This window comes from Pinus tabuliformis, chromosome 4_1, assembly GCF_031772625.1.
Source record: "Pinus tabuliformis cultivar Carrire ecotype Pingquan chromosome 4_1, CPIR1, whole genome shotgun sequence".
NCBI classification, from domain to species: domain Eukaryota; kingdom Viridiplantae; phylum Streptophyta; class Pinopsida; order Pinales; family Pinaceae; genus Pinus; species Pinus tabuliformis.
The window spans coordinates 656,230,839-656,244,795 of NC_142303.1; positions in this window are offsets into that span (position 1 = coordinate 656,230,839).

Genomic DNA, 13,957 nt, shown 5'->3' on the forward strand with positions numbered 1-13,957 from the left:
TAGCTTTAACTTAGCTTAGGTTTACAATAACGTAGTACACAAGGGAGGGCTCTTACAACCAAATATTTCTTTCAACTGATCACCCCCATGCCATATTCCAAGCATGAATGTGGGACTAACAACATAACCAATCAAGGCTTCATCGACCTTTACCGTATATCCACCAAGGGATTCCTAGGCCCAAAACCATCGTCAATACAACTAGGCTTTAATGCAATCCCACTGGATCACTAGACCATAAACAAGCATGGGTGCCTCCTGATCTCTCCACCTAAACCATGAGGAATTTGTTTGTCTGCACCGCTAGGATTTACCATATTTCTCACCATTCACCAATCAAGGATTCCTAGGCCTAATGAGGTTCCACCCTCTAGGATTTATTTTATATCTCGCCATTCACCAGTTGAAGATTCCTACACCTAATAGGGTCATACACAATCAGGCTTTATCATAACCCCACCTTCACCGGTCTAGGGATTCCTAGGCCTTGTGTTTCTCCCTCAAGGCCACCCCACTCAGTTTCAAAAACCATTGGGCAATCTAGCTCAACCAAAACAAGAGAACCCAATTACACCATTGCTATCCAGAAATGGAAAGGCAATGTTGAAAACCACTATCACACCTAAAAAAACCCATGCCAAATATAGAAAGAGAACCATAATACACATGCATGTACCATGCATGTGAAAACTAGCAAGGAAACAATACATGGAACTCGATACTTGCAAGTAATCTCGCTCTTCCTTGCTTGATCTTTGCTTCCCTTTTCTTTCTTGTCTTTCCTTTGCCTTCTTTCCTCCAATGCTAGAGTGCTCCAAGAATGTTCTAAGTGTCCGAGAGTATGAGAGTGTAGAGAGAATAGAGAGATATCTCAGATACTAAACTAATTAAAGGTTGTGAATTGATCCTCCGAAGCTTTTTTATCAATGAGACTTCTATTTTTTTCTTTTTCCACTATTTTCCTTCATTTTCCTCCTCACATGCAACTTTTCACCTCTCACCTTCCTTTTCTCTTAATTTCCCTTATTTTATTAAATAAAATGAAAATTAATGCCACTTTTCCTTTCCAAATCCTTTGTCATTGCCTTTGCCAATTTCCCTAGCCATAATAAACCAAATGAGCACCCACACTATGATGTTTTTCTCAACCTTCAACTTGGATTACATGTCCCATGACCTTGGTTATTATTTTTCCTTTATTAACTTTATTACATGAATTTTTGATGAGGGATGTTACATATTGATAAGGGCTAGAATGCAGTGGTTCTAGCTTGGCTCTAGGACATTAAAGGGGAATTTTGAGCCTAGCCCTCCATATTTAATTTTTTTGAAAGTATAAGCCTGCACCAAATAAATAGAATATTTTATTGTCCATATGACATAATATAATTTTTTTTGAAAGTATAAGCCACCAAATAAATAGAATATTTTATTGTCCATATGACATAATATAATTTCATATCAACTTTAAAAAGAGATAAAGTAATTATAAGTAAAAAAAATAAAATTGCGAGTAAGATGTTTAAACCTTTTAGTAACTTTTCAAAAACATTTCAAAATAGGATATATATATATGTGTGTGTGTGTGTGTGTATGTATGTATGTATATGTAATATTTTAATATTGTATATAGTAAAATATTCAATGTCAAAAACATAAAATAAAAAATAAAACAACTCAAAGTTAAAAGTAAAATAAAAAATATCACGTAATTCCAATGAGAGAGATATGTGTAATTCATTCCCTTATTAATATAAAATTAATATATTAGATCTAAAAGTGTTCATATTAATATTAAATTTCATATGGCCTATCAATAAATACTTTAATATACAAGATTAAGCAATATTGAAATATACCTAAAAATATATTAATAACAAAAAACCATTTTGATATCAACAATGTAGTCCACACATAAAATATCTCAATGCACACACTATTTAAAATATGTTAATGTCAAATATTCATATATAACATATCATTTAAAAAAAATCTCATTATTTTATGTTTTGGTTCTTTTTTAAGTGTAATTTCTTTTGTCAATTTTCCCTAAAATCCAACAAAGAATTTTTGGACTTACAATTTTAAGTTATGCCCTATATATAATATTAAAAATTAAAATGTAAATATTGTTGAAATATACATTGTGTGTAAAAATTACACATTGTGTACGTGTATATAGAGAGAAAACTATTACAGATTCATTCAGATCTATAAATAGATGAGATTTATATTTATTTTTTTTCAAATTTTTCATTCTAAAAGAGGTTTTCACCAAATAATATTTTTAACAATGCCTATTGCTAATATCTAATGTATAATATAATTAATATACTAGCATAATATTAAATTTCTACTCAGATATCAATATTTTTTTATATAAAATATATCTATTAGTATATATTATATTATTAATATACTATAACATAACCTAGAAAACACTATAGGTTTATTATATATATAATCATTGTATTATATAGTAATATTAAGTTCTATAGATCTAATAATATATAGTTTATATTTTACTAATTTATTCACGTATTAATTCATTTATAAATACTATTATATATTTCATATAATAGTTTTTTATAAATTATTTTTTTAGTTTAAGGTGTAATATAATATATTTTTATATAAATTATTTTTTTTAGTTTCAGTTGGCCATTTAGGTTTTGGATGATGTTTTTAATTCTTTATATGCTCTCTACCATTCCTAGGTCTTAAAGATAGGCGTAGCTGATGTCTCTAAAACGTTCACTAAAATCTCTAAATCTACAGATCTTTATCCATGTATTAAATTTTACTCAATATTGAAGGAATCTTACCTATATTTACTATATTTTCCATTGTCACTCATTCTTATACATTATGGTGATTTTTAACTCTATATTTCTTCATGGGATACTAGAGTCAACCATTTTGAATAAAGTCTACCATTTTGGAAAATTATTCGACGAACTAAAATACGAAAATATTAGAGATATGGTCTCGATTCTAGCCCTATTATGAAATCTACTTGATTATGAGGAGAGTAATGATCTATTTCAATATATGAAAACAAATGAACTTATTGGGTTACTCATTATGCAAAGAATGAAAATCCTAGACAAAACTACTAGGCCACAAAATTTTTTCTAATTTTTTTATGGTCACAGAGGATAAACTTCAAGTCGTGGAGCATATTTGTGAGCTTGGGCATATTCCTAGCATTTTTAACTCTGAATTCATCTCCCTCACCTCAAAGGTAAATTATCCCAACAATTTTAATGGCTTTTAGCTAATCCCCTTTTGTAACAGTTTATACAAAATTATTACGAAGGTGTAGGTGATCATTCTGAGACTAAAACCATTACTCTCAAGGGTGATTTTACTCCAACAATTTGGTTTTCTAAGGTAGGTTAATTCATGAAGAAATTGCATATGCTCAACAAGGTATCCACATGATCAAAACAAATGGCAATCCTCAAAATTGATCTTTCGAAGGCATATTGCAACAATTTGGTTTTCTAAGGTAGGTTAATTCATGAAACAATTGGATATGCTCAACAAGGTATCCACATGATCAAAACAAATGGCAATCCTCAAAATTGATCTTTCGAAGGCATATGATTGGTTCTCTTGGGCTTATTTAAGGTTGTTTCTTCTACATATGAGCTAATGTACCATTTTAAAACTAAATTATGGGTTGATGATGTCCTCCTCTTTTGGTGTCTCAATTTTTGTACTCACAATATTGGAAAATTAATTCAACTATATTAAGAATGATGTAAATTGTTGTACAAATACAACAATGAAACTATTTCATTCAGTTTCCAGGTTTCTTGGACATGTATTAAATTTTTACTAGAACCGTGGCGTATTAGGTGGATAACGTTGCCCCTGTTTAATGTCAAGGGGTGTATATGAGAGTTAAAGAAGAGAACTAAAATGCAAAAAAGCATGACAGAAAAATGGTTGAATAAGCTCTCTGAAATGGTGGATTCTAAGAGAAAACCACAAACAAACCCAAAGGTAAGAGAACTCGAGGTCTCAACCAGTGGTGGTTAAAGGATATACATAAACTCTAGAACTATCAAAGCAGTTCCTAAAACAATTCCTAATCTAGATAGAAGATGAAGTCTTCTACTAGTGGAAGTGATCCCTATCGAAAATTGTAGCATTAACCAAAATCTTCTACAGGTAATGGTTTAAGGAATGCCACTAATAAAAAAAACATGCTCATGGAGCATTGATGTGTCTCTGGATACAACTTTAAATATGGCTATGGTTATCTGTGGTTGTACGCTGAGATAAATGGTTCAGGTTGTGGCTCAGACTCACTTGATAAATATTTGAATAATCAACCTTCGAAGATGCTAACTTAGCATCAATTTCCCCCTTGTCAAATACCTTTGAAAAGATGATGAAACCTTTGCTATAAAACTAGTCAATAATTGAGAAGAAATTATATGGTATGGTTGGTATATCTTCTTGACTGTTGAACACCATTACCAAGAAGTGATTCATCCAAGGTGAATCTTCGTTCTTGCAGGAGTTTTTTGCCAAGAACATCTATGTGAATGACGAGTGTGCTTAGTGATAAGCCCCAAAAATGGATAATTATATGGGCTCATTCAGCCTCCGAATTCGACTTAATCCACCATTCTCATTAGTTTATTGCATGTTTTTATTATATTTATGCTAATAAAGTGAATTGGGTTAGTCATTATGCCAACAAGTCTAATGGGTGGTTTGTGCAGTTTTTTGGTCAATTTTGAGACAAAATCACAGGTTTTAATGAGCACTTGGCAGCCAAATTCGTGGAAGAACAAGGATATGATTGTAGGAAGGTGTCCCCTCCATTTATGGGCCCTTACCTCGAATTCTCCACCATCAGCTTGGAGTTCAAGGGCCACCAAATCGATTATCACAAGGGCAGCCGAGCAAGGGCTAGTAAAGTTGTTGTTAACTACAAGTTTTGGCAGCCGAGTTCCTAAAGTTTAGGAGCACTATTGGGGTCCTCAATTTGTATAAATAAGAGGGCTTAGGGCCTCATTTCGGTTGGCAGAAGTTAGCTAGTTTTTAGTTCGATTTTAGTCATTTTTAGTCATTTTTTTGGCAGTAGGTTAGCTCTGCATTTCAGCACATTTTCAAGCTTTTCCTTGTGGATAGTTTTTGGAATGTAACTATTCTTTTGATCAATAAAGATGAATCCAGCTTTGCACCAGCTATAATCTCTCTTAGGAGGCTGTAGCTGTTGGGGTTGGGCCCAACCAAAGTGCCCATTACCTCCTTTGTTTACTTTTATGTGTTTTTGCCGCATTCTTAGAAGAAAATCTGCTATTTAGATTTAAATCTTGTTTTGTTATTTAGGTTGCTTTTGATGATTAAAAAGGATTTTCATGTTCAGACTGATTTGATAGGTTAATAACAGAGAAGATCTTCAGAAAAAGGCTATCAAGCACCTCTGATCTCACCTCTCCCTCAGTGGGACCATGAGCTGGGGCAGGACTACCGGAGATTAACACGTGGACAGAGGCATACGATATAACTGTGCAGGTTTGTATAAGTGTTGGGACGCTTAGCCAATAACGCAGAAGTTGTATGCATGCCGGGTTTTGGTTTAATGGATTCAGACAGTAGGACGGATATATGTTAATGCGCAGATTTATATCAGCGTTTGGTACGTTCAGGAATAGCGCAGAGGATTATATATATCCGGCAGAAGTTGTCTCGGTTGGAGGCCGTGAATAAGGCGGTTTGTGCAGTCGGTCATACACTCGAGGAGTGAGAAAATTACGCAGGCTTTGGCGGAAGTTGCTCACGGGTTGATGTATGAGCGTACAGTGATGAACGCAGATTTATGGTCTCGGTATATACACAGTTGGATGCAGATTTATGTGGACGTCTAGGTGGTTCGGTTGGGCACACGTTCACATATAAAGGTGCAAGGACGTGTATATTAAAAGGCTCTTACGCCTAGTTGAAAGGATTCAAGTGCTGGCCGTGGATTTGCCCGGCACACTTGCATTGTATCTTTAAAAATTGTTATCATAATAATATTGCGGGTAGACTCACTTGGGAGTTGCCCCTCCCGTTTCATATGTATGTTGTTATTATTGTTTCGGTATACATTATACATGAAGCTGTTCTGAATGTTTATGTTGAGAAACGAAGATTAAAAGATTTATGTGGATAAGATAATAGTTAATGCATATCGGTTAAGAAGAAGTTTATATCGGTTTATGGTTAGTTATCTTGGTTAAGGCGTAGTCCACAACGTAATCTTGTTAAAAGCGAGCGTTGGTGGTGCCGCACCCCGCCAATAAAAGAAAAAAAGATTGGGGGCGTGACAACCCGCCTCCCGCAGAGCTCCCGCAATTCTCCATCTCAGAAATGGATGGCAAATAGAAAAACTAAGCAAAGGTAGCAACAAGCCGGAGATGTGAGCGCATAGAATGGGGAGGGGGTTGAAGCGGATTAATAGCTCCAAGGGTTCGATTCCATGGGAAGAGAGGGAAAAGCCGGTAACCGTGAAAAGGCAGATCGCCCGAAATATAGTACACTAATGAATTAATATGTACACTATGTACTATGTAAAAAGGCCGATCGCCCAAACATTTATTAAGTCGATCCCATTCATCGGTTGGAATTCGAAGTGGACGCACATGCAATTGGTTAAATTTTAGGAAGATATTAAAAATCGAAAAAAGAAAGAGAAAATTTTATTACAGCCTTAAAGAAACAGGGAGTAAATTTTATTATATACAAAAACTATGTACTATGTTTAGTGAATCAACAAATCAACATAGTGTTTAGTGAAAAGAAACAGCAGCCATAAGCAGTGTAATAGAGTACACTATGTACTATGTTGCCAACTAGATTTCTCACCGAATGAAAAAAAAATAATTAAACGTTCAAAAATATTGAAAAATAATAATTAAACAAAATTATGATTAAATAAATTTTATCATCTATATAATTTTCTTTTTATTAATAAATTATAATTAATTTGATTAATCATATATTTTCCTTTCTAATTTTTAAATATTTTCATTTTTTCTGTTTTTATATATGGGTAATATTAAAAATTGAAAAAAAAAAGAGTAAATTTTATTACTAGTGTTAAGAAATGGGGAATAAATTTTATTATATACAAAAATACATTAGTGAATCAGTGTAATACACTATGTACTATGTTTAATAAACAAAGTACACTATGTATTATGTTTCCTTTTAGAATAGGTAGATTTGAGTGCACTCTTTATTCTTACTAAGCTATAGAAATGGTAGAGTATTAATTAATAATTAAAATATCTGGCTCGAGCTAACCCTTAAGGATACAAATTTTAGTCATTGGGTTAAACACTAAATTCAGACACAAAATAATTGCGAAGACTAAATTGTGTTATGCCTAAACAAGTACTTTTAAATTTTTGGGGTATTTGAATTGGGTAGATTACAAAGTTCAAACTTATTCTTCCCAGAAATGCCAACTAGATTTCTAACACAATGAAAAAAAACTATACGTTAAAAAGTAATAATTAAACAAAATTATGATTAAATAAATTTTATCATCTATATAATTTTCTTTTCATTAATAAATTATAATTAATTTGATTAATCATATATTTTCCTTTCTAATCTTTAATTAGTTTTATCTTTTCTATTTTTAATATGTATACATGGGTGATATTAAAAATTGAAAAAAGAAAGAGAAAATTTTATTACTCTGTTAAGAAATGGGGAGTAAATTTTATTTTGTACAAAAATAAATTAGTGAATCAATATAGTACACTATGTACTATGTTTAGTGAATCAACATAGTACACTATGTACTATGTTGTCAACTAGATTTCTGACAGAATGAAAAAAACTAAATGTTAAAAATAATAATTAAACAAAATTATGATTAAATAAATTTTATCATCTATATAATTTTATTTTCACTAATAAATTATAATTAATTTGACTAATCATATATTTTCAGTAGTTTGTTTTTATGGTCTTGACTCTATTGCTACGATTAAAAAAGAAAACAATTCAAGCACTCTCATTCTCAAAATTTTGAAAAACAAAAACTCTAAATTCAACACAAAATAATTGTCAAGGCAAAATTGTGGCCTCCCTAAACAACTCATGTACTTTTAATTTTTTTGGGTATTTGAATTGAGTAGATTACAAAGTTTAAATTTTATTCTTCCCAGAAATGCCAACTAGATTTGTGGCCGAATGAAAAGAACTAAACATTGAAAAATAATAATTAAACAAAATTATGATTAAATAAATTTTATCATCTATATAATTTTCTTTTCATTAATAAATTATAATTAATTTGATTAATCATATATTTTCTTTTCTAATCTTTAAATATTTTTATCTTTTCTATTTTTAATATGTATACATGGGTAATATTAAAAATTGAAAAAAGAAAGTGCAAATTTTATTACAGCTTTAAGAAATGGGGAGTAAATTTTATTATATACAAAAATACATTAGTGAATCAATATAGTACACTATGTACTATGTTTAGTGAATCAACATAGTACACTATGTACTATGTTGCCAACTAGATTTCTGACAGAATGAAAAAAACTAAATGTTGAAAAATAATAACTAAACGAAATTAAGATCAACTAAATATTATCATCTATATAATTTTCTTTTCATTACTAAATTATAATTAATTTGATTAATCGTATATTTTGATTTCTAATCTTTAAATATTTTTATCTTTTTCTATCTTTAATATGCATAGATAGGTAATATTAAAAATTAAATAAAGAAATAGCAAATTTTATTACAGTGTTGAGAGTAAATTCTTTTATATACAAAAATACATCAGTAAATCAATATAGTACACTATGTACTATGCTTAGTGAATCAACCTAGTACAATGTGTACTATGATTCCATTTAAAATAGGCAAATTGGAGTGCACTCTCTTTATTTTTACTAAGGAGGAAAAATGGTAGAGTAAATATTATTATATTAAAAAATGTATTATCAAATCAATGTAATCATTGAAAGAATAACTTCGGTGTAAATCACATGTAGACAAACATTTGTCTACGCGTTTCGAACCAACAAGTGTGGTTCATCGTCAGGACAAGTTGTCCTGACGATGAGCCACACTTGTCCTGACGATGAACCACACTTGTTGGTTCGAAACCCGTCGACAACCCCGAAGTTATTCTTTCAACTATTATGGATGACAGAAGCCTCAATTCAATCAATGTAATCATATTTATAAATATATTAAATTGATAAATTATTTTAATAAATTATTTTAATTATATAAATATTAAGTGCAAACAATATTTTAATATTATTAAGAGCATGTTCTACTTTTAATTGTTTTTTAAATATTAAAATGGATTTTATTTAGTAATAATTAATAATATTTATATGGAGAGATATTTTTGTTTCAAAATAAAAAAATGAAAATTTTAATTTAATTGTTAATAATTATCTATAAAATATTCTTATTAATAATTAAAGATAAAAACTAAAATTTATATCAAATACTAATTTTAAGAATTATATTTTTTACTTTTCCAACCTATTATTAATAAATAAATATTTTATGATATAAATTTCGATATTACATTTTATATATATATATATATATATATATATATATATATATATATATATATATATATATATATGTTATTGTTATTTTCCTTCCAAGTTAATTGTATTTATGAATTAATATAAAGTTTTTATAATTTGAGTTTTTATAAATAAGTGTTTTATGATATAAATTTATATATTACATTAAATTAAAATATATACAAAATATAGTCAAAACTATAAACTATAAAATATTATTGTTATTGTTATTTTCCCTCCAAGTTAGTTCTCTCTCTTAAAATAACAAATTCATATAAAGTTTTTATAATTTCATTTTCAGCGTGAAGAAAACTCCTCTATGATAAATAGGGTAGTTTTTCATAAGCTTCATCTAAATGTAAATTTGTAAAAGTTAATTATAATTTTGAACCTATCCACCACGACCATGATAGAATAATGTTGTTTATATTTCCTTGGAAAACATGGGATGAAATCCATGGAAATGACCTCCCATTTCCACTCTAGAATTGGAATCGACTATAGTAATCCACCTGGGTGCTTACATTCTGCTTTTACCTGTTGACAATCCAAGCATCTAGCCACAAACTCTTCCACTTCCTTCTTTAGATTCAACCAATAATAGAACTTTTTCACTGTTGTCAAAGTCTTCAGGTATCCTGGGTGCCCTGCATAGGGTTTTGCATGGAATTCTCGCAAGATAGTATTCTTGAGCTCACTATCATTTAGAACATAGATCATGTCCCTAAATCTGACCAAACCACCCGCTGTGAAAAGATAGTCAACATCCTAATTACCTGTACCCTGTTGTAACTTGTGCCTAAGATCCACATACCTGTCAACCTATGAGATCTGATCCTATAAATCTGTCCCACAATAACCTATAGTTGCTATATGGTTCACCTACACTCTCCTACTAAGAGCATCTGCAACCTTGTTTTCCTATCCCTTAATGTATCGGATCTTAAATTCACACTCATTAATCATGGCCAAGCATCTAGCTTGCCTGAAATTCAGATTCAGTTGGTCAAACAGATACCGCACTCCACTATGATCGCTCATTAATACAAACCTCCTGGCAGGAAGATAGTGCCTCCACATCTTCAATGCATGGCTAATCGCTACCAACTCAAGATCATGTGTCAAATAATTAAGCTTATTCTCATTCAACTTTTGTGACTCATATCACACTACCTTTCCTTCCTACATTAAGACTCCACCAAGTCCTCTCTTGCAAGCATCCGTACACACTACAAACTCCTTATCTGGATTTTCAATCTTTAGAATTGGAATGTTTGTCAACAACTGCTTTAATTGCTCAAAACTTGCTGCACATTCCTCGGTCCATTCAAATTTCTCACCTTGCCTTCGAAACAACATGTCCCAACCAATGTACTTTGGTATGAAATAAACTGTATTTACTAAGCTTGGCATACAATTGATGCTCTCTTAGAAATTTCAACACCGTTGCTAAGTGTTCAACATGCTCTTCTTCATTCTTAGAATATATCAATATATCATCAATGAACACAATGATAAACTTCGCCAGCTAAGGATGAAACGCACTATTCACCAAGCACATGAACATCGTTGGAGTATTAGTCAAACCAAATACAACTACAACAATCTCAAAATGCCCATACCTAGAGTTATAGGCCATTTTGTCATTTATGTTCAATATGCCTTCAAACAGGATCAATTCACATCCTTCAACATATTGTCATCATCCTTTCACAAAGCCCTAAGCATGAATCTCCCTAATCCCTGAGTTTTTGCCCTTAACTCCTTCATTTCAGTGATTTTAAGGACCAGGGAACCTTGCATAACTGTGTTGCAGTGCAGTCTCTCCTTCTCTCAAGGTGTTATGCAGTGCACCCTGCATAACTGTGGGGGTGCGTTGATTCTAGAAATTCGAGAAAAAAAATAAAAAAAAATCTGAAGCTTCGTCTTCTAGAAGCTTCTAGAGGTTGTTTCAACCATTTACCTTGGATAAACATTCGAATCCTATCTGATTCCACCTTGGAGAAATCACCATCTTATCCCTTGAGCTATCCTCCCATCACATTTTGATCTCAAGCCTAGATTGGTAAGTGGATAAGAATTCATGAGCTACCTCTCCTTCCTATATATTTACCTCATTCCACAAGGATTTGGTTGGTTGTTGTTCGATTTTGGGGAGTGATTCTACCCTTATGTTGATGATGTGGGAGATACCTTTACATTCATTAGGGTGATTAGAGGTGCACTTTGTGACAAGGAAATGACAAGTCAACTTGGAGGAGCTCTTTTACAGGATCAACACCTTTTTTATTTTTGTAACTCACTCCATTTCTATTAATGCAAAGAGTTCTTTGTTTTCCTATATATGATGTTATGGTCTCATATATTTCAGTACCATGTTGATCTATTGAATAAAGTGATTATACAATGCTACATATATTCCATGGATTGATGGCTTGTGTTATCTGACTATGTAAGTTCTAATAATAACAATTGAAGTTAGGATTGGAGCATTCAAGACAAGGAATGATAGAAGCATATGACAAATTCCAAGTAGGATTCATCTCGTTATCTATTTAATTTAAGGAAAAAATTAGTCCCTTTGTCTTTCTGTTGTTCTAGGTTAGTCCACTAGGCCTAGGGAAAATACTTATGCCAGCAGTCATAGATTCTGCATAACAAATTGGCGACCACTCCATCATCACTCTTATATTTCCAAATCCACTGTTATGTCATCATTGGAAAAAACAAGCCCCGAGTAGTCAACCTCTGTTTGAAAGAAACTGCATTTTCTAATCTTGGCATACAATTGATTCTCTCTTAGCAATCCTAACACTGTTGCTAACTGTTTGACATGCTCTTCCTCATTCTTAGAACATATCAATATATCATCAATGAACACAATGACAAACTTTTCCAGATAAGGGTGAAACACACTATTCATCAAGAACATGAAAGTAGCTAGAGCATTACTCGAACCAAAAGTAACTACAAAAAGCTCACAATGACCATACCTGGTACATAAATCAGTCTTGTAGATGTCTTCTTCTTTAATGCGTAAGTGATGATATCTGGATATCAAGTCAATCTTCGAGAACACTGTTGCTCCTTTCAATTGGTCGAACAATTCATGAATCCTCAACAACTGATACATGTTATTGATGGTCACCTTGTTCAACTTCATGTAGTCAATGCATAGCTCGAGAGTATCATCTTTCTTATTAAAAAACAACAATGTCGTACCCCAAGGTGATACACTTGGCCTGATGTATCCTTTGTCAAGCATTTCCTTCAACTACAACTTCAATTATAATAACTCTAGTGTGCTCATGCTGTATGCTCCCTTTGATGTTGGTGCTTCCCATGGTACCAACTCAATATAGAACTCCACTCCTCTATGAGGTGACATCCATGAAATCTCTGCTAGAAACACATCCTGAAACTAATGCAAGATCGGGTACCTCTTCATAACTTCTGCATTCTCAACATCCTTACCTTTATCACTAAAAATATGCACTGCAAATAACACACACCCGTTTTTGCAACTTCGATTTTCCTACATACACTACAACAAAACCAGCGATTTGCGCCAGATTTAGTGCCAGATTTTAGTGCATTTTTTTTGTAATTGTGATGAGCAACCTGGCGCTAAATCTGGCTCTATTGTACAATTTTTAAAGCGTCTTTTTTTGCACCTGATTTTGCATCCCTTTTCACGCTAGATTTTGCATCATTTTTTACACCAAACTATGCATCATTTTTTGCGTCAAATTTTGAACCAAGATTTGCATCTTATTTTATGACAGGTTTTGCTTCTAGTTTTGTGTCATTTTTTGCATCTATTTTTCATTCTCTTTTGCTTCCTATTTTGTGTCATTCTTTGCTTCCATTTTTGCACCATCATTTGCATCAAGTTTACACTGTATTTTGAATCCAATTTAACGTCTTTTTATGCATCCATTTTGTGTCAGTTTTTGCATCTAGTCGTACGCCAGGTTTTGTATCTAGTCTTACACTAGTTTTTGCTTCTATTTTTGCACCAGCTTTGGTGCCTATCTTTGCACCATGTGTTGAATTTGATTTAGCACCAAATTTTGCATCCATTTTTGTGCCCATTTTTGCATTTTTTTTGGACCATTTTTTACATCCACATTTACGTTTGATTTGTCTCCATTTTTCCCATCTCATTTTGCACCATATTTTGCGTCATTTGTTTCATCCAATTTTGCAGCATTTTTAACATCATCTCTTGCATCTAATGTTACATCATTTTGAGCATCGAAATTTGCATTTATATTTGCATCTTATGTTGAGTCATGTGTTGTGTCCACCTTTGCATCTTATTTTGTGTCTAATGGTACATTCAATTTAGAGCCATTTTTTAC